This window comes from Talpa europaea, assembly GCF_964194135.1.
Source record: "Talpa europaea genome assembly, chromosome: 10".
Classification (NCBI taxonomy): domain Eukaryota; kingdom Metazoa; phylum Chordata; class Mammalia; order Eulipotyphla; family Talpidae; genus Talpa; species Talpa europaea.
Genome location: NC_140077.1, coordinates 27063042 through 27089085, shown reverse-complemented (window position 1 = coordinate 27089085; position 26044 = coordinate 27063042).

Sequence of the window (26044 nt, the reverse complement as noted above, 5' to 3'; positions counted from 1 at the left end):
ATTTTTGGAGGATGAAAAGGAGACAGACCTGTGATAACTGACAGTACAGTGAAGAAAGTCGATATTTAAGTGCTCTTAGAGGAGGTCGGGAATGGATACTGGGAAGAAACAGCCAATTCCCCCTCATTATCCCAAATAGACTCTTTGGGATTAGAGGCTTTGGAGTGGGGCAAGGGATAAAATTAAAGGATTGAGTGAAAGTCTGTAAAAGGAAATAGACCCTTACTTCACTTCCTCCACCCTATGTAGCAATACGAAATCTTTGCCAGAGATTGGACATTTTTCCTTTGGAGAAACTAGTGAGTCTGCATTTAAGACTATCAGGCAAAAAAGAGGGTGAAAGTGACATGCTCAGCTGAAAACAAAAGGATTTAATGAAAGTGTGCATACCAAACCTAGGAGTCCTTACGCTCTTATGATTCCTGCACCTACATCCTAGGCTAGCCAGGTACTTACCAACATGACAGGATGTTGAAGGACTCTTCTCTGCATAAAGTGAGCAGCCTTAGAGAAGACAATTGGTACTTGAGGTCCCACAGTGAAAAAGCTGACGTACTACCCATTCTTCCTACAGTGAACTCACTAGTCAACTTACTCTCTAAATTCTATGAACATGGAATTTAAATCAGCATTGTAGTGCCTCATTCTTAAATACAAATAGACAAAGGAATATGATACATTCAAAGAAGCCTTCACAAAAAACCAGCACAGACTAAAAAAAAAAAAAAAAAAAAAAAACAGAAAACAGACATGCTAGGAGAAGAAAATGAAAATAATCAAAACTAAACTATCTGAAATTAATATGTAAAGAGATGAGAAGATACCATAAAAAAAGAATAGGGCCTATAAAAAAGTGATAAGCAGATAAGATGGCAAGATCAAACTCACTGGAATAATTGGAAGATAAAGTAAAAATAAAAGCAAAGGGGTGGGAAAATGGAGGACGGAAATGCCAGTTCAGCAGGCATTCTATCATATGAAGGAGAATTCCAGAAAGAAACTACCCACAGAGAAAAGTAAGGAGGGGAAATTAGCAAAGAAATAAATAAGACATAGTCCCAGAACTGGAGAACATACATTTGTAGATTAAAGGGTTCACCAAACTGTCAGGGAATTAATTAAAAAAAAAACCCACACAGTCAATGTATAAGAAACATCAAAATGCTAAGGAAAATGGAAATATCCTCAATTCTGCAGGGTCAAATGCAAAAAAAAGATTGGGAATTGGAATGGCACCAGAGTTTTTAACAGCAGTACTGAAAACAAAATGGACAATGGATTAATCCCTTCAGAATTCTGAGAGAAATTATTTTCAGTCTAAATTTTAAATACGGACTGTCAAGTGGGGTGTAGAATAGATATTTGCTGGATATTAAGGTCTCAAACTATTTTCTACGCATTATTTTACAGGAAACTGCTGGGTGGCATGTTTTACCAAAAGGTTGACATAAAGTAAGAGTATTTATGGGATTCTGGAAACAGAGAGTCAAACCCAGGAGAAATGCAGATTCTATGAGAGCAGTTTCAAGATGGCAGCGTGCCGCAGCCTGGAGAGATGTGATCCAGATTGGAGTCAGAGGAGGAGCTGCTCCAGGAGGGAGTTTCCAAATGAAAACAAAAACAAAACTGGTAGATAATTTGTCACGTTGGGCCAAGTGTAAAATATTCTCCAGCAGGACTTTCCAATTCCTATAGAGCATTTGGGATGAATTAAGAAAATCCTAGTAAATGACAAAAAGGGCATCTGTAAACTCCAGAAAAATAAATAGTTGTACAAAAAGGATACCTGGGAATGAAACCAGCTCAGCAGTAATAATATTTGCCTAGGTCAAAATAATGTAAATCACTAACATATGAGAGTATTCACATAAGCTGTTATAGTAGAGATTCTGCAGGACTGACTTAAAGAACAAAGAAATTTATCTTTACCATGAGTGACGGTTTAAGGATGAGCACTTGAGTGGCTTCATATCTCTGCCCCATGCAGCTAGCTATTCGGGAACACAGATTTCTTCTGTCTTGTTACTCTACCGTTCTCTAAAGCATGGACATGATCTGTGTGTTTAAATCGTGGTGGTAACACATCTCTGCTCCCAGAATGGGTAAGGGCAATGAGAGGCAAAGGTTTAAAGCCCAGCCTGTAAGTGATACACATTACTTTCTCTCATAGCCCAGTGGCAAAATTTTAATCATATGGCTTTATCTGCGGACAGTATTCAAAAATACTTAACAACTGGCAGCCCAACCACTGGTCACTCAGAACATGGATCTACAGAGTGGGGATGCTGTGGAAGGCGAGTCCCTGCTGGATCACATCTTAACTGTTGGTCTGGACTATGGAGACTGGGGGAAGGGGAGTGTCCCAAGAAGGGATTGAGAGAAGCTCACGTAGCCACCATTTACTAGTCTGTGAGGAAGTATTTTAATAACAATTAGCATTAAAACATATAGCCTTAGGGTCTCCCTGGTTGCGAAGCTGCCCACAGCCTCTGCAGTGCAGGTTCGATCCCCGGCTGCTCCCCGGCCACCAGAGGAGGGTCCCACATGGTGCGCAGACCTCTCCTGCCGCCCGCTGCTCCCCGCAGCAGTGTACTTCAGTCCTTCTGCCTGCTCTGCTCCCTGCTCTGGCTCTGGTGAATTCTCTCACCCTCCCGCGCTTCTGACTGTACCCACTGCTTGTATAAATAAATAAATAAATGTTTAAAAAAACAAACAAACATATAGCCTTAGTGTTAAACCCTGACTGATGTATAACTGTAAGAGAGGGTGGAAAAAATGGTGACATAACTGTATTAGAAAGCTGGAAAAGAATAAGCTGGCGCCTGATAGGATATTCATCCTATTAATTAAGAGATAAAACCTGAAAAGTAGTAATTCAAGAACTATCAGAAATATGTATTACAGCAAGATGGATAGAGCAGGAAGGGATTATGCTAAGGGAAATTAGAGGGAAAAAGAAAAATATTGAATGGTTTCACTTACAGGTGAAATATAGGGAAACCGAATGAAGGGTCAGGAAAAAGACAAAACTTAAAGGGAAACCATAAATCTAGGCATATGGGGGTTGGGGGAGAAGATGGGTCAAAAGAGGGGAGGGAGAAGCACAAGGGACTATGATGATGGTGCACGGGTGTTGTGGTAGTGGGAATATTATGGGGACTAAGCCTGAGGGGGAGGAGTCAAATATTGCACAAAAATGAACACCAATGTAAGAAAATAAAATAAAACAATCCAAAACTTCTAACTGTCCAAGACAGTCATTACTAAATAACATTGAAAAAGTGGTTAAAAAAAAAATAGCGCTGGAAGGGATCATGCTCAGCGAAATAAGCCAAAAAGAAAAAGAAAAATACCGGATGGTCTCACTCATAGCAGGAATCTAGAAAACTTAAATAAGGGACCATGAAAATGAATAACTATAAGAAAGTGAAAATCAAAATCAACAAAAACTATGAACCAGAGACACACTATGGGAGGTGGGGGACAGGGAGGGGAGGGGTTGGGGTCAAAATAAGGGGGTTGCAATTGTATGGGGAATATAAAAATAAAATTTATTATTTTAAAAAAAAAATTCTACTTGCCCTTGTTGGGCCCTCTATACTGCTGAGTAGACAGTCCCCCTGTGTGTGACATGAATCATTTTATTGCTTTAATATTTAATCTGATCTACTGCACCAAATTTACAAGATTTTTCCAAATGTATACACATATGTACATGTCTATGTGTGTGTACATATGTACATACATATTTACCTGAATGAATATGGAGGAAAGTTAAAGAGACCAAAGAATATAGATAAATGTTAAATATCTGGGATAACAAATTTGGAAGCATGCACAAAGCACATGGTTTATCTGTATTGTGGGTCTCTAGCTAGTAGGAAACAGATTGAATGCATAAGAAACATATAAGCCAGTATTGAACACATCTGTATTTTTAAGTAGTATTGGTGTTAGGAATATATACATGGAGTTTTGAAAAGGTTTTCCTCAACCCTGTAGAAATATATGGATATTTTTAACTGCCAAAACAATTTCATGTAGTTTACAAATGAATAACACCCACAGAGAATTGAAGAGTGCTCTTTTTTCCTGAGGTAATGATTTCATGTTTTTCCTTATAAGTGAGGGGACTTAAGTTCTGCTGTGATGTGTCAGACAACCTCTCCCACCTCTTCTACACTTTAGTTTCCCCATGGATAAAATACAGTTGGTCTAAATGATTACCAAGGTCATTTTGAATCGTCTATGATTCTGGAAAGTTATGAAACACAGGCTGTAACCATGGTGAGGAAAGTTGATTGGTGACTCCAAAAATAGACTTATTTTCTCCTTCTGCATAACATTGATGCTCTCCCATTGAGTAAATCACTCTGTGTCTATTGCCTTAATAAACCAATTTTTTTTCTTAATGCCAAATGCTCAAAAGTGAATGAAAGATTGTCTCAAGAAATTTCAAAAGAACAAGCTCTTGCCTCTTGTTTTAAATATAGATCTGAATTATTGTGCTCTTTTGCATTCGTGTTGTAGGTATTCAGAAAGCAGAAGGTGGTGATTTGGTAAATTTAGAAACTATTTCACATCGGTTCCTGCTGTCTTTTGTGTATGTGTGAGAACCCCATTCAAAATATGTCTTATTTATTCTTTCCTTAAAATATGCTTCCCTTCATTTTTGCCTTTCTACTGGCAACAAGTCTATATCTATAAATACTTAAGAGATTTTGTCAGGATCCTTAGGTAACAGTTATTTTTCTCTGCTATCATAGAGGTAATCTAGTCAGTCATCATATTTTACCCCTTCATTCCTGTAGTTTCTTGGTATGTTGCATCATGAGCTTGTCCTCAGTACAGTGATGTCCTCAGGGTCACTGTAAACCTCTCTGAGGTTGCAGGGTGCATGGCCATTCCATGGCCTTGGGAACTGATCCCTGTCTGGACCCTGTCTTCAGCACTATGCCTGAACTGTGACATCTCGCCCTTGTGTGGCCAAGCATAGTGCTGGGGAGGTAGAAGCTCCCTGCCTATTATATGTACACAATGGAATACTACTTAGCGATCAAAAAAGACAACTCATGCCATTTGCAGCAACATGGCTGGAGGGAGGCGGGATTATGCTAAGAGAAATAACTCAGAAGGAAAAAGAAAAATACCACTTACAGATGGAACTGAGGAAAACCCAACAAAGGGTCAGGAAAAAGACAAAACTTGCAAGTTGACCATAGACTTGAGGCAAACAGCTGGGTAGAGGGTTGGAAAAGTCAAAAGAGTGGCCGGAAGAGCACAGGGGACTCTGGTGATGGCTCACAGGTGCTATGGTGGTGGGAGAACTTACGGGGACTACACCTGAATGGAGAACAATGATGTAAGAAAATAAATAAAAAAGAAATTAAAAAAGAAAAAGAACCACCCTGTCTGTGAGCATCCATACTTGATCCTGCCCTTTGATGCAGCAAATCAGTTCATTACATACATATTTTAAAGACCTAGAGAAATACCAGAAATTAAGTTTTCAAACTCCTTATTATATAAGAATATATACCCAAAGTATTACAGCTCTGAGTTGCTGTGTGAGATTAGACAAATCATTTTATCTGAGCCTCAGTTTTCTCTGTAAAGTTTGAATTTGATTTCTGAAATGCCTTTGGTTCCAAAATTCTTTTACCTTTTTCTGTAGAGCTTTGTCATCCTCTCTCCAGCTCTCAATGACTGATGGCATCAGTAGTTGTAAACTTCAGCAAGTCTCAGTCATTTCTCATGGCATTTCCTCAGCCCAGGATTGTTCATTTTCCCACCCCGTAGGCATTTCTAGAAATGTTTAAAATGCACTTATTATGATTTTAGACCATTTATTTTTCTGTATATCTTGAGACCAAATTAGCTGAACAACTCAATTTGTTTTGCTTGTGTCCCTGGACAATAGCATAAAATAAATAAATCATTCTCTTTTTTTGTAGAAATAACAAACTTTTTTTTTTTTCGGCAACCATTTGCTGTGAGTCTTTATTAATGAGAACTAAGCAAGTTAGACATTATTTACCTCAGTTTTTGGGCAATAGTAAGAGGGCAGGGTAGACACATACCCATGTTCTTCATCGCCAACCATGATGCTACTTTTAATAGTCTATCCAAACTGTTGAAACTAAAAACAATCTTTGGAAATGGAATTAGAGAGTGTTCTAAGACAGGATAAGTTTATTCATTCGAGAATAAATTGAGTGCCTACCAGGTTGTCTTTGGGTTATCACTGAGCAAAACAAAGACCCCCTCGATGTAATGGAGTTTTTCTAGTAGAGGAAGACAGATAACAATAAGCATGATAAATATTTGTGGTATGGTTTGCTAGACAGTGATAAAAGTTATGGAAAAGTGCAAAAGACAAGCAGGAAAGGGGAATAGAAGCTGGTAGGGAGTGGGGAGCTAATTTGCAATATAAATAAATGGTCAGGCAAGGTGGTGAGGTGGATGGAATGTGCCTGCAGATTCTGTGCCCACTCTAGTCCCTTCTTCCTTCTAGTATCAGTATATTTTAATTTTGTTCAATTATTTTCCAATGATCTCTTATACCCTACTTCCCCTCACCACCTGCCAAAAACATGTAAATCATTTTAGTAGTTATGTATTAAAGTCTATGGATTGATATGGAAACATAAGTAATTTGAAAAGACACCCAAGCTTATTTTTAAAAAGCTTTCTGGATCATAAACTAATGGTATGTTGGAAACTTTTATATCTCTCTAAAAGGACAAATTCCCTTATACTGGTGAATCTCAAACATGTTTGCATCCAGAAGGCACTCCTGAGAATCATCTAAGTCTGTGGCTTTCAAAGGAGATTCTCCATCCTGACGTGGAGAGACTGGTGTGTTGTAAATGTTGCCTTACTCCCCTCCTGTCCCGAGAAGGACCAGCCTCTCACATCCAGAAAGGCAATAGCTCTGAAATCCTATTCATGTAAAACTTCATTGAGTGTCTGGTAGTGCTCAGTATGCATGAGTAAATGAATCCCACAAATATAAAGCCTCCCAAACTGCTGATGCTTCTGGGGTTTTCCTCTGCATCTAGGCATCCAGTTCTTAAAAATTAGAGGCATATTTGGTTTTAGGTATTTTGGTGCCTAAAAGAGATAAGTAAATTGTTTTTTTACCCTCATAGCACCAACTTTAAACAGACTTTCTGGGGAAGTAGAAACTTTATTCTCTTTACCTGGGTACATACTGCCATTTAGAAAAGAATTTTTCAGTTTCTTCTGAAGATGACCCATCCATCTATTCATTCAGTAAATGTTGCTTATCTGCTAAGCTCCACACACTGAGGGGATCTATAGCAGTAAACAGAGCAGTCAGAACTCCCACATGGACCAAATATCCTAAAAGGTTGGGACAGTCACAAACTATATAACCTGTACAATTTGGCAGTGGTGAAGAGTGCTGTGGAGAAAAATTAGTCCATAGAAGACTAGACATCATTTCCAGCTGGAAGCCAGAGTCCGTACAATGTATGAGGGGTCCCTCCAACTCCCAGATCCCAGTGCCCTCTCAGATCTCAGCCACAGTGACCTCCTTGCTTTTCCCTGGTGTCAGCATCATTCCTGTTCATGGCACTTTGTTCTCTCTCTCTATCCTCTCTTCCTTTAGTTAAGACTTACTCCTCATCCCAGTGGTCTTGGCCTAGATATCACCTCATTGGTGATGCCTTTCTGACCAGGTACCCTCCTTGTCCACCCCTGGCATCCTTACCCTGCAGGGACTCACAGCCCAGCAAAGGTGACCATATGCCACCTGCTAGGAACATTCAGTGGCAGAGCAGCATCACTGACTTTCTCACCAGGACCAGGCTGCCTGCAGGTTGAGCCTTCTCTACCTCTTGCTATTGCTGGGACAGTTCTCAGTAGAGGCTCTGTCTAGAGGCAGCACCATGAGAAGTTGTCTGGCCTCTTCAGTAGTATGATCCAACCCTGAGCTTAATTAATGGGAGCTCCCAGTATGGCATTTGTGCATGTCATGCCATGAGATAGCACCTCCTATGGATTGCACGAGGTCCTTTGAAATAGAGGGTCCTCTTTCAGATGGGTTATTTCTGCCCTGTGACTTTTGACTGGGTGTGTTTGGTGTGTTTAGTCTGCTTCTCCTCCTTGGCAAGGTCTTCTCTGAGATATTTCTCCCTTTCATCGCCCTCTGCTCCTGCCTCATCTGAGTTCTGAGCTTTCAGTTTCACTGACTATGCTGACCTTTTATATACTTACTGCTTTTGTTCAGAAACTGAAACTGCATCTCATACATCACTGGTATCTGTCTCATTCCCATTTTATTAAAAACTTCACTCCCCACCCCCTCGTCTCTACCACTTCCTGGTCTTAGAGCATTTAACTGAACATCCTTGCTTCTGTAGGCAAAGTTCCAGAGTCTGTGATTTTCGTGACATAATAAACATTTTAAATGTGATTGTTACAGGTTGGTTTCCCTGGAAGCAGACTCTGGGGTCAGGTGTCCAGGATGTTTATTAGAGAGTACCCTTTGAAGAGGGGGAAGGAAGCAAGGGGACAGAAGATAGTGGAGCTGTGGTGCAGAAACAGTGACGACCTCGGTCAGCCCCACGGGAGCTGTTCTGACATTGCCTGCTCAGAGCTGCCTTGACTTGGCCCAACATGGCCAGGCCTTTGCACTCCAGCAGCCCCTAGTCATTGTGTGCTGGCCACCCCATTGGGGAAGTGCATGGCCTTGGCAGAGAGAACCTCTGAGCTGAGGCCATCCCTGCAGAGTCCAGCGCTTCCCAGCAAGACTGCAAGGGGTTTCAGTGAGGCTGGGGGGGGGGGCGAGGCGGCGGGGTCTGGGCTATGCCTCCCTGTCCCTTCCACATCATTGATGCACGTGAAATTAAGTTATGGTTTCATGATGCGACACTGTGTTGTGGTTAAGATGCAACCTCCAGGGCCTCCCTGGTGGCACAGCGGGTTGAGTGCCGCACTGTGAAGTTGTCCACAGCCTCTGCAGCATGGGTTCAATCCCAGCCAGCCGGCGAGAATCCCACATGGCAAAGCAGACCTCTCCTGTCTTGCCCGCTGCTCCCCTCAGCAGTGCCTTTCAGTACATCTGCCTGTTCTGCTCCCCACTCTGTCTCTGGTGAATCCTCTCACCCTCCTGCGCCTCTGACTGTACCCCAGTTCTTGTATAAATAAATTTAAAAAAAAAGATGCAACCTCCACTGTCAGTTTCAGTTTGATATTGAAAGTTCTCATTTCATGGGAAGCATAGGCTGTTAGAGCCCAAAGAGGCCATAGAAAAATGGGATAGTAAAGGAGAAGTCTTAGTTTGGCCTGCTCAGGCACAGACTCCAAGACCAGGATTTGTGGTAAAGGGTTGTATTCGAGAGTTCTCCCTTGCAAGTGAGACAGGGCACAACAGGGAGCTGACAAAGGGCCATTTTCAAGAGACTGGCTGCTGTGGACACAGGTGCTCACTCCCTTGAGGGAATTCAGGGGAAAAAGCCACGTGCTTTAGAGGTACCCTACCCAAAAGCTGATTTGCCCATCAGCTTACTCCTTGACAGGAGCTGTTTCCTTAAAGGCATTTCCCTCTCGTTTTGTAAGTGGGTCCCACCTGCTCTCAGGGTTGGGGGCAAAGCCACAGGCATTCACTGAAAGCAGCTGCAGCTTGTACAGGGTGAGCCTTGGGGGAGCGGAAGGAGGGCAAGGCAGTGCATTCTTCTACAGGCATGGCCCTGAATTAGAACTCTGGAATCCTGACCAAAGGCCAGGGCTCTTTATACTGATGACTGAACATCTTCCTACTCTGTACCCAAACCTGTTCTAAGGAACCTACTGTGGAGAGTGAGGGTGCAGGAGGAGCAGGGGATAGTCACGGTTTGGGGAACCGGTCGAGTCGGAGGGTCAAGCATATGCGTCTGCAAGATGAAAAGACTTAGTCATTCACATCAACACATGGAGAAGATACTTAAGTAAGAGCATGTCACATCAGTGCTATAAAGGGCTTCTCCAGAAGGAAATGTGATGCTTTGTTTTATCTTTTAGGAGATTGAGTCGACAGCAGCCTCAGTGAAAGTTTTGACTGTGGATTGATGTGGACTGAGAGGCAGAATAGCACACTGGTTAAGAATTGCTGGGGGGGGGGGGGGGGCCCTCCCCTGGTGGTGACTCTCCTGGTGGCGCAGGCAGTTGAGTGCAGCACTGTGAAGCTGTCTGCAGCCTCTGCAGCGCCGGTTCAATCCTGCTGGCCCGGTGAGAATCCCACATGGCGCAGCAGACCTCTCCTGTCTCGCCCGCTGCTCCCTCAGCAGTGTATTTTGTCAGTCTGCCTGTTCTGTTCCCTGCTATGGCTCTGGTGAATCCTCTCACCCTCCCACACATCTGGCCCATACTACCCAGTTCTTGTATAAATAAATAAATAAATCTTTAAAAAAAAATGGGAGGGGGGCATTTTGTGTGGGCCAGCTTTCATTCTCCTTCCTTCTCTCAGTGGTCATTGGACAGTGGGCAAATAAACCTTGGTTTTCTCCTTATAAAATAGGGCCAGTAAGAACCGAATTCACTGGGGATGTTGAAAGTATTTATGAAGTAATTGATGTAAAAATATTCAACTGGGAGCCTGCCATGTAGAAAGAACTTGATAAACATTAGCAGTGGTTGTGATTATTGTTGGCAGAGGAGAATGATGAGGTTAGATCAAGTGGGAGGATGATTAGGGTACGAGATTGGGGGAGCAAGGGGAGAAATGCTGTGAAGTACAACTTCTGGGATACTGGAGAAGTGGTGGGGAAGGCCACACTAAGTCAACAGGAGCTCCCCACTCGGAACAAGTTCTCATGGGAACCTCGGTCCCATCAAAGTGAAAGTTTATGGGGAAACCCAATATGTAAAAAAATATAAACAGAGTTACTTCTTTGAAGGTGGAGTGGGGAACTGGGGTCTTTCTCTCCTCCTTCCTCAACCACCCACGGGCCCTGAGGGAATTTTGAGAAACCCCAAAGCTACAGCACAACAATTTCTACGGAAGGATTTTCAAAAGTCACTGTAATACCTCATTTGTTCTGTAATGAGTTAGTTTTCCAGAAAAACATTTTTTTTTTTTATAAACTCACCTGTGGTGAAACTTTTCCTTATGTGTGTTACCATTTGCCTTCTTAACAAAACTGAATGGATACCATTTAATCTGTCCTTGATGACTTTTGATTATAGTAATGAACATTTATATATTGATCTATGTTTTAATGTGGTGATTTCCAGCCTCACGGGTTCTGAAGAGTTAGGAATGTTTACTCGTACTATGCTTTTTTAAAGATTGATTGATTGATTGATTGATAGATACAAGAAGTGGGGTGTAAGCCAGAGGTGTCAGGGATGAGAGGATTCATCAGAGACAGAGTGGGGAGCAGAACAGGCAGATCTACTGAAACACACTGCTGAGGGGAGCAGGGGGCGAGATAGGAGAGGTCTGCTGTGCCGTGTGGGTAGCTCCCTGTCCAGGATCGAACTCATATTGCCTGTGGTTAGCTTGATAATGCTGAGACTTAATAACCCCTGTGCCACCAGGGAGGCCCAATACCATGCTCTTTTTTTTATTATTTTTTTTTTTTGGTACTGTGCTTTTTAAATGGTTACAAGCAGTGGCCTGGCATCAGGGGGAATGTCCTGTGCTTTGGAGGCAGACTGTCCAGGTCTGTATCCCATACTTGCATCTTATTAGCACTGTGACCTGGGCAAGTACTTAACCTCTCTTTGCCTCAGTTTCTTTTTCTATAAATTGGGAATAATAATCATCCTTACCCCATTGGGTTTTGGTGAGAAATAATTTATTAACATTATTGCTTAGAATAATGCCTGCATATAAGAAGTGTCATACAAATACTGTTGTTTTTTTACTACTACTACTACTACTATTGCTACTGCTAATATATCTGTTTTTATAAATCCTGTCTTCTTAGATAAAGCTAAGTGTTAAATGTGAACTCTGAAGCTAAAAAATCTGGATTTGAATCCCACTACCATTATGATCTTGGGACACTTAATTTTCTATGATTCAGTTTATTTGTCAAAAAAATGGGACTAATAATACAAATGTTCGCAGGATGGTTGTGAGTATTAAATAGGATAAAATCTGGAAAACCTTTAGCTCAAGAGTTGGCACATTGTATCTAGCCATCATTATTATTATGAGACTCCAAATGAGGGATACTGTAACTATAACGTACTATAGAGACAGAAGTTGTTAATATATTGACCTCTCAGAAACCTTTAGAAAGTTTCTCTTGTTAATGAATTGTTTTTCTCTCAGGATTCCTTTGGCTATTTAGTCTTTTGTGGTTCCATTCATATTTTAGAATCATTTGTTCTATTTCTTTGATGAATGTCATTGGAATTTTGATAGGTATTGTATTGAATCTGTTACTTGCTTTCAGTATGGCTATTTGAACAATGTTTATTCCAATCCATGAACGTAGTGTATAGTTTTCATTTTATTTTATTTCTTTAGGACAGTGTATTATAGTTTTCTTTGTGTAGGTCCCTTACCTCCCTTGTTGTTTACTTCCAGGTAATTCATTCTTTTTGGTCCAATTATAAATAGAATTATTTTCTCAATTTCTCTTTCCTCTGATTGATTGCTTGCATGTAGAAATACAAAATATTTTTGCATATTGGTTTTATATCCTGCCATTTTAATGTATTCATTTGTTATTTGCACCTAAATCATTTCTAGTATATTTAGTGTTAATAGAAATGAAAGCCATGTCAGCAACCCCCATCAGCCTAACAATAATTAGCTTTTGAATATTTAATCTATAAAATATTTCCACAAACATTTATTGAACTATATGCCAGACCCTGTGTTGGTCACTAGTAGTAAAAAGAAACATGATGATCCTGCCTTCAGGAAGTTTAACAGCAGAACTTGAAAAAAATGGGTTTGATTAAAGGACAGTGAAAGGTAGGTACAGACATTTTCTGAAGAACCTTCTGGGCATTTTCAAAGATTTTAAATGCTAATTGCTCTAATGCATTTTTCTACTTCAATCCCCATGAAAAGTTAATATCCAGGAAGAGATGATAACTTCTGTGAAAACCAATACTGGATGTTATAAATATAACTCTTAAGCGTGTCAACTATGTTAGGGGTTATATATATGACTTGCATATATATTTGGACTTTAAGTCAAAGAGAATATTTTTGAGACCTTTGAAGGAGGATTAAAAAGGGAGAAAAGGGTTAAGCAAGTTTCCTACTCTCAGGAAGAAACAAGCTGAGAAGGAAGCAGCAGGAAGGGCAAGCCTGCACAGAACCTCACACGCTGTACTCTCTCCGCCTTCTCTAGCCTGAGCAGCATTCTGCCTCTGTGCCTTTGCATATGCTCTGCCCTCTGCTGGGTATATTCTTCCCCAGTTATCTGCAGTTTAGTGTTTCACCTCATTTAGGTTTCTACCCAGTGTCATCTGACAAGTTGTCTCCTTTGACCACCTAGTACGTAAGCTCCCTAAGAAGGGGGTCTTGACTTGACGGCTCTATTTCCTGAGCTGATAGCATGCAGTGGCTCACTGTAGAACATATTAATAGGAACATTTTCTTTTTTTTAAAGATTTATTTATTTATGCATACAAGAGCTGGGGTACAGGCCAGAGGTGTGGGGGGCGAGAGGATTCACCAGAGACAGAGTGGGGAGCAGAACAGACAGATCCACTGAAATACACTGCTGAGCATCAGGTGAGACAGGAGAGGTCTGCTGCGCCATGTGGGTTGCTCCCTGGCCGGCTGGGGATTGAACTTGTGCTGCAGAGGCTGTAGATTGCTCAATAGTGTGGTGCTTAATCCCATGTGCCACCAGGGAGGCCCCAGTAGGAACATTTTCAAGGAACAAGCTTTTATCCCAGAAAGTGTTAATGCCTAAAATTCTTTTAAAGAGGAAAATTTTCAGCCTGTAATCTACTGATATTCAATTTCAAAACTTCTTAGGGTAGAGAGAGGGTGCAGTTAGCGATAGTATTCTGTATTCTTCTACTAGAAGATTATGGGGAGTGGACAATCTATTATTGCATTATTTTTTGATCTTTTACTTTTTTTCTATTTGCAACATTTATTTTGTCAAATTAAAAATCTACAGAAAAGTTGCCAGAGTAGACTCACCATTTATTTCCATTTTGCCCCATTTGCTTCATATCTCTATATCACCTTATTATTACAAATCCCTGAGTAAGTTGCACATATGCCCCTCCACCACTAAATAGTTTGTATCACTTAAGAACAAGATACATTTACTATATTCAGGCAGTACAACATTGAGACAAGTGTTATCAAATGTGCAGACCTTTATTGATGATGTACTTCAGCATTGATATTCATGTAACAACAGAAAGGAAACCTCAACCCAGGAAACAGCCCAGAATCACACATTCTGTTTAATTATTAAATCTATTACTTCTCAATTTTTCTTTGTCTTTCATGACATTAATATTTTTAAAGAAGACATTTGTTTTACAAAATGTTCCTCAATGTGGACCTCTTTTATGTTTTCTCATGATTGTAATCAGGTTATGCTTTTTAGCAGAAATTTTACATAGGTGCTGTTGTATCCTAAGTGCATCACCTCAGAAGGTACTAGATGTCAGGTGGTCTCATCACTAGTGATGTTAAATTTGAGCACTGGGGGCGGTTTTTTTTTTTGGCCACTCTAAAGGTATCTTTTCCCCTTTGTAATGAATAATCTGTCCAAAGAAACTTCAAAACTCTGTAAATATCCTACTTGTCAATAAAGTTTCATCTAATGGTTTTAGGATCCCTAGAGATTCTTACTTGAGTCCATTATAATGATGGTGGTTACAAATGGTGATTTTCTAATTCTTTCATTCCTTATGTATTTATGATTTGTCATTCTATTATAAAGAAAAGCTTATGACCTCCTAATTTGTTTGCTCTTTATAAATATGGACTCATGAATATTTTTCTTTACATTCAGTGTATTATAATCCATTGATGTGATTCATCTTATGCCCAAGTTGTCCTGAACTTGCCCTATCTAACTGTACCGAACCCTAGTGTCTAGGGAGAGAAACAGCTAATCCCAGGAGTAAGAAATATCTTTAGAATGTTCACAGTGCTTCTGAAATTTTAATTGCATACAAATCACCTGGGACACCCCCACCACCACCACCAGATTCTGCATTCCTAACAAGCTCCCTTGTGATGTTGATGCTGGTAGTCTGTGGGCTGTAGTTAAAGTAGCAAAGTTATAGAGCAGTCTATAGGCTGATCTGGAAGACTTAAACCAAGTCTTGCTCTCTCTGCATTATAGGAAAAATTTACCTCATTGACATGGCAGAAACTGATCTTTGGAAGAGCATGTGGACTCCATTAGTTATGGTAGAGAGGGGAACCACACCTTAGCCACTGAATCCCAGAAATCAAGATAATGAAGAATTCTGTATTCCATTCACTCTTTCTTGCTTTGGCATTTCCCTAGAAATCCTGATCATTCAGCTCCCAGCCCCTAGGATCAGGGGAAATAGTGATGCCAGTAGAAGATGTGTCTCTACCAGCGTTCTCCATTAGTCAGACCAAACTTTATTGATACCAGGGAAGTTAGGCAATTTGAACTTTCCTCATCAAAAAATAAATGTCCTTTTTTTTTCCCTCTGGCATTATGAGCTTCAGAAACTTTGGGTAAGATAATTTGTATTTCCCTTTAAAGGTCATTTCCAGACTGATTTTTGTTGGCACTCTGGCCATCTGCAGTTTGTTTGCAACCCACTCCATAAAAATTCCAAATATACATGGTATTTTGTATTGCTTAAGTAATCCTGTTTAATCTGTTTACATTTTTACCAGTAATCCTTTTTTCCCCTGACATAATTTCATTTACCCATCTGTCATCTGACTTATATTTCCTCTAAATTCATTCTATGAAGAGTTGATGGGATCATCCCCATAGAAGAAGAGAATTGAACAAGTAAGGTAACCCTCCATGGAGGTCTTAGAAGATGCATTAGAAATAAGAGGACTGGATGTTTGTGTGTCCCTTCTCCCTTCCCTAAATCTATATGTTGAAATCCTACTCCCCAGTGTGATATTAGAAGATAGGACTCTGGGAGGAGATTAGGATTAGAATAGGTCAGGTCGTAAGGGTAGAACCCTTTTGAATGGGATTAGTGCCCTTCTATCAAGGATGAAAGCTTCCTTTCCATGCTCTGCTCTTTCCTTTTGTAGACTACAACAGTAGATTACATCTGCAGACCATAAAAGGGCTCTCACTAGAACCAAACTCTGCTGGAACCCTGATTACAGACTACCAACCTCCAGAATTATGAGAATAAATTTAGTTGTTTTTAAGCCATACAATTTATGGTATTTTGTTATAGCAGCCTGAACTAAGACACTTGCTGACATAAAATATGTCATCCTAGTTTAGCAGCTACTAATCAGCATTGGGAAATGAGTGAGTTTGGAACCAGTGTGCACATGCCAGCTCATTTAGCAGGACTGGAGTATTTCCAAAATTAGTGTTTTGTTTTTGCTTGTTGTTTGTTTTAATCTCAACCATTTGTATCTGTTTTGGCATGTAGAGAGATAGCTGATAATCATATTAGACTTCAATAAAACTTAGGCAGTTTCTGATTTATAAATGATTTATAACTTCATAGGTACCAGTAGGCTCTCCTAGCTCACCCTTTCTGGGAGGCTGACCCCCACCTTCCTCCTTAGGGATGCTGGATATACTTACCCTTACTTTAAAGAATCTACCTGCTGCTAGACCCCTCTTCTCTGCCCCGAAATGCTATAGCTCTTGTGATCTCTGTGAGTCACAGCACATACTTACATGCTTGTTGAACTAAGTGGCATTAGGGGATTTTATTCTTCCTTTCTGAGTAACATGTGTTACAGAAGGATGTTTAATATTGTGAAAACATTACCTCTAAAAGATAACCTGGAAATCGCCTAGTGAGATACATAAATAACTAGTTACCTTTTAAGTCTTCTTTGTTAGAAGATCCCTCCTGAAGGTTCCTAATATCAGATTGTATAATTGGCTTAGCCTGGTAAGAGATGCACAGCGGTTCAGTGGTTGCCATAGAAGCACAGGGCCCACAGAACTAGTGGTCTGTGCAGGCTACTATCAGGGTGTTCAGGGGCTTGGTCCTGGCTGGGTGCCAGGGCCCTGTGGCAAGCAGAAAGGCTGCTCTACTGTACCAAGTGCTAGACACCTGCTAACAATTAGACCACACCTGCGCTCTGCTGTTTGGTCTCTCCTTTCCTCCTGTGAACTACTCCTTGAAAAATCACTGAAAATCTGAAATGTTTAAGATTCTGACCCAGATCTCTCTGTATCTTTATACCTTCTGAAAACTATGTATGAATTGTAGGAGAGCAAGTTTCAGCTATTCTTCCATTCAAACAAATATCTCATTTGTAGACAAATATCTCATTGTGAAGCAGGTGAGCTGCTTCACAAAAACAAAAACAACCAGGAGGATTGTGGTAGCATCCTCCACAAATCGTGCTTTAACATGTAGGCACTAACAAGTGTTTGCTAAATAAATGCAAAATGCAAAAAAAGCAACAACAAAAAAAGCAAAGCGAAAAGGAATGATGACTGAGTACATTTTGTTTTCATTCCCCATCTTATCAGCTTTTTCAAGGCATCATTTTAATTTCAACAAACTTGGATCCTTATTATATTTCCCAAACTGTATTTGAATGTTGCTCAAATGTCAGGCCCTGGCTGTTTTACACACACACACACACACACACACACACACACACACACACACACACACATATCCATGGACTGACTGGCTGTGTCCAAATACGGAAACACATACTTAGTTGATGTGATTAGATGTGGGAATTGGTTGTTTGTTGAAGAAATTATGTGAGTCCTTAATCTGGAAATTATGTGTGCCCTTAATCTTACCCAAAAAAGTCTTGAGATTATGTCTTAATACACATGACAATGTACTGCATTAATTTTCTTACTATATTGCTATAGGGATTATTATAAATCTAGCCAACAATTATTGAGCATCAGACAGATCTGTGCTGGACCCTACCTGTCCCTGTCTTCAGGTGGCTTACCATATGACATGATAGACTGCATAAATATGAAACATCAATACTAAAACTAAACTAGTTCAATATCAGGTGTTTGGGTCTCCAGGAGCTCTCAAAGTAAAAGAGACTTAAATGAGGTGTAAAGGCAGAAGAAGGGACAGTTTGCCAAGATTTGGACTTGCACTTGGGCTTAATGGATGAAGAAGAGAAGATAGGAGAAAGGGAAAGGTCTTTCTATTTAGTGGGGAGCAGTATAAGAAAATGCTAGTGGTCTGCATTCAGGTTGTGTTTGAATGGGATTAGTGCCCACACTGTATTCAGTGTGAAGCCTGGCACAGCTGTAGAGGTTCTTCATTGGAAAGGGTGGCTATAAGGTGGTGAAGCTTGTCTGGTACCAGGCCCAGGGGTGCTACACTGCTGCAGAGCGAAGTGATCTGGGAAGTGCTTGACCAGGACAGTTCTTGAGCTGCTCTGCTGGGTTCCACTTCTGCCTCCATCCATTATGAGCTGTGTCATCCTGTTTGTAACACATGCCCTTTGTGCCATGGTTTCCTCATTTATCAATATGAGGACAGTGGTTGTATTTATCTCTTAAGTAAGTTTGCAAAAAGGAATAAAAGAAATAATAATCACAAAAAGTGCTCATCACAGTGCCGGGTACTTGCTGGAGCTCATTACATTATTAGTTATTAGGCAAGAGAGAGCAGTAGCGGTAGCTGTGCTTTAGAAAGCTACTTGGATAGGCAGAACAAGTTGATTGAAGCTTGAGACTTTGTGGATGCCTTTTACCTGAATGGAACTGAAGACAATTTTATAGGTGTTCCCACAATTTCCATCTTTTCCAGGAAGGCTCAGGAAAGTATAAGGATCACACATTGAGCACAACCATCCTGTTTGTACCAGATCTCCATTTCACAGATTTTAGGAATGATCATGCTTGACAGTCATTCAGAAATAATTTGGTCAGAGTAACTAGCAGTGTCACTTATAGCTATAGTTAGAGGAAGTGAATTATTGAACCAGAAGTAACTGGAAGTTTGTTTGCTTGCTTTTTTTTTTTATCTTGGTTAATATTTTATATTGTGTACCTGGAGGCTGGTATACTGAGGGATGAGATAGAGAATTGAATCTGAATACATCAAAATGGAAAATAACTATGAGTATCCCTACAGAATTGTAGTGCCTGACTTTGATAACTCACACGTGCCAATTTCTGTGTGCTGTACTTACAGTTTGGGTAGAAAAGAAAATGGAGGGTGGCTCTCTATAAAAAACAAAATTCTAGGGCCTCCCTGGTGGTGCAGGCGGTTGAGCGCCACACTGTGAAGCTGTCTGCAGCCTCTGCCACGCAGGTTCAATCCCAGCCGACTTGGGAGAAACCCACAGGCACAGCAGACTTCTCCTGTCTTACCCACTGCTCCCCTCAGCAGTGTATTTCATCAGTCTGCCTGTTCTGTTCCCCACTTTGTCTCTGGTGAATCCTCTCACCCTCCCACACATCTGGCCTGTACCCCGGTTCTTGTATAAATAATCTTTAAAAAAAATTGTATTTGATCCTTCAGTGATAAACCATTTTTTAATTAAGATATATACATTTTTTGACATAATGTTATTACACACTTTAATAGACTACTACATAGTGTAAACATAACTTCTGTATGTGCTGGAAAGCCAAAGAATTTGTATGACTTGCTTTATTACAATATTTGCTTGATTGCAATGGTCTGGAACCAAACCTGCAGTATTTCCAAAGAATACCTGTACGGAAGTGTGACGTATTCACATTGTTGTTGAGGGTGGATATTATAAATGTCAACTTTTAGAAGTTCAATTCTATTTATCCAGTTTTATTAATAATAGTTTATTGTTGGATTACATTCTATGACAAAGATTTCCTACAAATATTTTTGCCTGTGCTTGTAAATTCAGGTTTTAATTACAGAAATTCTTTCCTTTTCCAGTAGAAATGAACACTCCACTTAAAACTTCAGACTTCACTAGTGAAAAGGATTATAGAATAAATTGTTCAGGAAATACTGCAAAGGAATGGTAATCTACCTATTTATAATCATCAAGTTTCAATTAACTTCCTTGTCAGTATTTGTGATGAGCATCAGCCTTCTAAAATATTTAGGAAGTGAAGTATCATTGTAAGTTGTTCAAATCAAGAACAATTATTGACAAAACTTAACATTTTTAAAGCATGTGAATACATGTAATCATTCACTTCTGTGGTTTTTTTCTTACAGTTTTCTTAGTTTTGTAAACTAAAATGCCCGTATTTAAATGACCTAATATCAAAGCCCCCTCTTTTGTAATTCGACAATATAGGTACTGAACAGACCTCAGTCTTGATGACTTGTGTGAAAAATACTTTGAAACTCTTTTACCCTGCTCACAGATTCTTCCTGATCAGCAATAGAACCATTATCCAAAAAGCTAGAAAGGTAGAATATCATCCATACCTGACAGCTACATAGATTTTTCTGTTTAGTATCTTAGAAATAGATGCATCCCTCCTTTCCCGTAGGCCATCAGGCCAGATCTGGTTCCCACAGCGGCAGTATCCTTTTCAAATGTGCCCTCTCTCTTTGTAACTGCTGTCCTTCAGAAGACATGGACTGGTGAATTGTCACCACCCAGTCCTTCAAGGCCTCTTCTCAGATCAGAATCCAGGCAACTGAAGTTGGCCACAGTGCAGCTGGTTGGCATATACACACACTCCACTTCTCTGAGTCAGGTCCTTGCAGTACCACCTGTATATGTAAGCAGGTAGCTTACTGGGCCTCCCCTGGTGGCGCAGCGGTTGAGCACTGGGCTGCAAGGCTGCCGGCAGCCTCTGCAGCACCTGTTCGTTCCCCAGCCACCAGCGAGGGTCCCACAAAAAAAAAAAAAAAAAAAAAAAGCAGGTAGCTTACCAATCAAAGCCCTGTGCTTTCTCTGAGATCAGCACTCTAGACTCCCAAGTAGAATGGGAACATTCATTTCATTTTCTGTCTCTCGCTCTCCCCTCTCTCCATCTCTACACCTCTTCTGCCACTACCATTGTTTGGTGTCTTGACTCACAGGTGAGAGACTAACCCTGCTTTTTGGCAAACAGAATAGAATGTTTTTGTTTAGTATTCCTTTTCTCTTTGTTGGCAGACTTTCTCCACCTTCACTAAGAAGAATAAAAGATAGTCCCTAACTCTGAGCTGTTTGATGATGATGATGATGATGATACCACCATCTTTTGGTAGTTAAGCTGCAATATTCTTCTGCTCATCGCCTGGAAAAAGAAATCATAAAGTAAAAATGTTACACTAAGAGTGTTCTGGTTTGAACATGTCATCAAGAGCTTATTGGGATTGTAGAAGTTACCAACCCTGTAAGTACAGGAAAGTTTTTCATTGTGATTGTATACATATACATGTTCATAAAGCTATTCTTTATGCCAGGGATTGGCAAACTGTAGCCCAAGGGCCTAATCTGGTTTGCCCTCTATTTCTTAAAGTTTTATGGGAATACATCTATATCCATTTGTTTACATATTGTTTGGGCCAGCTTTACCCTATATGGTCAGTGTTCAGTGATTGGGAGAGAAACCAGAAGGCCCACAAAGACTAAAATGCTTACCATCAAGCCTGTTACAGTTAAAATTTGCTTACCCCTGCTCTAGGAAGGCTTCCAAATTGTGCCACCATATAACTGAGGATCTGCAAGGACCATTAGAGATTATGTCCTCCAAGTCTGAAGTGATTTCATAAATCAAAGCTCAATGAAGTAATTTTCCAAGTATCTTTATTATTTGATGATTTCTTTTAAGGAGGAAATTCTTTTCCCAAAAGCTTTTCTTATTGTGGAACACAAATTTTGCCGTCTTGTCTTAACCATTTTTAAGTATATAGTTCAGTGGCATTAAATACATTAATATTTTTATACAACAATTACTATCATCCAACTCTAGAATTTTTTCATTTTCCCAAACTGAAAATCTCTACCCATTAAACAATAACTGCCCCCTCATCCTCTGATCCCTGGCAACCACTTTTATACTTTATGTCTCTATGAATTTGACTACTCCAGGTACCTCATATAAATGGAATCATGCGATAGTTATCTATAACTTTATTCAATTGAAGAAAATATGCTTTACAGTAACAGAAAAAAATCTAACCTTTTCCCTGACTGACTGACCACTTGACTTTGCCCAGGGTAGGCTGATAATTTTTCTTAATGTCCTCAGCTCAATATGGCACATTTTAGTGTCTTTCTCTGAAGAATATAACAGTGTCATGATATTAGTCAAGTAAAGTAAAAAAGGGAAAATTTAAAATAATACAGTGGAGTGGAGCCACAAAATATTAATTTTACAGTTCAGGCATTTGTTTCTAGTATTTAGAAACAGGAGAACACAAATTAATACTCACAAAGTAAATTAGTAGGCCCTGGAGTCAGAGCCAAAGACGAAGGGTGATAATTCAGATCAAGTGAATCACTGCTGGAAAGGCTCAGAGCACACTACTCCTGTGACTGGCACAGTTTGCCATGTCCAGTGTCTCCCTTTCTTAGTGGATGTCACCTCTACACTGCCTGTGTCTTGTCCTTTATACTTCCTTTCTTGCTCATCATTCTTTTTTTATTTACATAAACTTATTCCAGACAGGATAGAATAAATTGGTTGTATTTTAGTATACTAAATAGGTTGCATTTCAAACCTACCTCCCTACTATTATACCTAGATCATCTAATTAGGGTTTTGAATATGTATAAAACTCCTTTGGCTTCTATGTATACTCTATTTCTTGATTTCATCCTGCGATGAGTAATCCAAGCCATGATTTTTATATTTTACTTATTTACAATTTAGAGAGTAACCTGATTTAAAAATTCTTGTAGGGGAAAGGATACCTGGCAGGAAAGTTAGGTGACTATTGCCTCCATGTACATTCTAAAATCAAATGAATTGTCCCAAGGCATTTTTTCTAAATGTTTGTCTTTAGGCCTTAAGTTATGTTCTATGTTTCATTATTATTTTGTCCAAATAGCAGTCTGGATATAGATATAACATTCTTAAGATTAATTCAGCAATCATTTGTTTGCTAACTATGTACTAAATGCATTAATTGTATTACTTCCTATAACCCTCTTCAAATCTCCTATATGTACTTTCATTATATCTATTCTAGTGATGAGAAAACGGAGGAACTAAATAGTTCTTTTTCCTAGGATACACAGTAAGAGGTTGTGTCAGAATTGAACTTGGGCAGTTTTGATTGCAGTCATTTTCATTTATTTTATTATTTCTGTATTACATACTGTCCTTTTTTAAAATTAATGGGTCAGTCATTGACAAGTGTCTATAACTTTGAGGTTACATTTTCACTCCCCCATATGTGCACATGCTTCACCAGACCTCCTGTGCCAATACCCTACCCCCTTTTTTCCTCTTTGCTTTCCTCCCTTCTGTTCTCTGGTAACCAGTATATTCTTCACACAGTTTGTGCCATGCTTTTCTAGTATATGTTTTTTTTTTGCTATTTATATTCCATTATAAGTGAAACTATCCTATGTCTGTCTTATATTTTCTGACATATTTCACTTACATAATCACTTCAAGGTCCATACATTGTGTCCCAAATGGCACTATTTCATCCTTTTTAATAACTAGTAGTATCCCATTGGTATATATTCCACAATTTCTTTATCTAGTCATCTGCTATTGGGCACTTAAGTTGATTCCATGACTTAGCTATTGTGGACAGTGCTGCTCTGAACATACAGGAGTACATAAGTCTTTTCATAATAGTGTTTTCATGTTATTTTGGTAAATATCTAGCAGAGGTATTGCTGGATCATATAGGGTTTTCATTTTCATTTTTTTTAAGGTATATCTATACCATTTGCTATAGAGGCGGCACTAGCTTGTATTCCCACCAACAGAGGATGAGTGTTCCTTTTTCTCCTCATCCTCCTCATCCTCACATATGTTGTTCCCATTCTTTTTTATATTATCCAATGTCACAGGGGAGACATGATATCTCATTGTGATTTGCATTTGCATTATGAATTAATTTTTTGTATGGGGTTAAGTGTGGATCTAGTTTCACTTTTTTTTTTAAAGATTTATTTATTTTTATACAAGAACTGTGATACAGGCCAAAGGCATGGGAGGGTGAGAGGAGTCACCAGAGATAGAGTGGGGAGCAGAACAGTCAGGCGGACTGAAGTACACTGCTGAGGAGCAGTGGGCACGACAGGAGAGGTCTTCCACACCATGTGGGTATCTCCCCGGCCAGCAGGGAATCGAACCCATGCTGCAGAGGCTGTGGACAGCTTCACCACGCTGCACTCAACCTGCTGTGCCACTGGGGAGACCCTAGTTTCACTTTTTTTGTTTGACCCAACCCATATTTCCCAACACCATTTATTTAAAAGGCTTCCTTTTCTCCATTGTACGATCATGCTCCTTTGCCAAATATTAATTGTCCTCATTTGTTGTGTGTGTTTATTTCTGGGCTCTCTGTTATATTCTATTGGTCTGCTTTTATTACAGTGCCTTACTGTTTTGATTATTGTTGTTCTGTAGTATAGTTTGAGTCAGTGAGTGTGAAACCTCCATTTTTCTGCTTTTCTCTCAGGATTGCTTTGGCTATTCAGAGCCTCTTGTAGTTCCATACAGATTTTATTTATCTGCTTATTTGTTCGTTCATTAATTCTTGCAACAAAATTTTTATTGAAGGAATATTGTGTTATAACATATATGCATTTCATATAGTCATCATTAAGAATCAACATGTATATATTATATTAAGTTCACTGCTTAAAGTCCAAATCTATCCCTCACCATATCAGTGTTCCCTTTTTCCCAATTTACCCACTGTCCTTCCCCACAAATACTGAATGAGAATCTCTTTTGTTTTAGATTTAAGTGATGCAGCAGTAATGATAAAAGCCTTGCCCTCATGAACTTATGTTCCGTTGACCACTTTTCTATGCAGCCGTCTTAATCTTCTCACTTGTTATCTAGTCTAAGGTGCTTTGATGCTGGTGCTTTTTTCAGTTTTTAACAAGAAGATATTAAAGGAAGTTTTGATAATTGGAAATAACTAGGAGAACATCATTCAATAGACCGAAATGGAAAAACCATTGAATACAAATACTGTTTATTTCTTCTTGAATTATTAGGAACAAGTGATCACAGCTCCTAAAACTACTATAGGATTTATTACCCTGAAGGAAGGTCAAAAATTAAGCATGTCTATCTTATATTATCAATAATGCCCTATCCCCACCTTAATTTAGATTGTTTTTTTTAGTTTCTCTGCAAACATGAGCAAAATTTTAATCAGTTCTTAGTCTTTTGAATAGTTGAAGATAGTATAAACACAATAATTTTCCTTTTTAAAAGAAGTTCTTTATTTGTTTTTGCTTTGGGTCAAAGATGGAATTGTAAAGTATGAGAGAAGACGGTCTTCTATGTTTTTTCATCTCCTCTTTCAGATATCCTTTCCTTCCTTCTGCTAGCTTACCACCCTCCCAGCTAACAAAGAGTTATTACAGTTAATACCCTGCTAAAGCATTAACTCACAACTAAAGTCTTATGTCCTGCCTTGGCCTTTCTCCCTTCCTAGGAACTAAGAAGTCTACTAGTCCTGGTGAGCTGGGAACAGATAGCTCAAGTGATGGCTCATAAGGGCTTAATTAAGACCCAGCCTGGATAATTTGCATTTTAATGAAAAACATTTCTGCTACCCACTCATTTGAAGGAAGCAAATAGAAATTTCACACACCACATATACAATGTTGATCTAACCCAAATTGTTCAGCATTTCTGGAAAAATAGTTTTCTTTGTATGTCTTTGAATTGCTTTGTGAAATATTTAGGTTTCCCCATCTTGTTTTTAAAAGTTAGGTATGGTGAATATTGCTGAGTTGAGAGAAAGAAGTACTTTCTGACCATTGCATATCTGTACATTATGTCCCAGATCCATTTTCCACATCTTGGGTGTCTCTTTC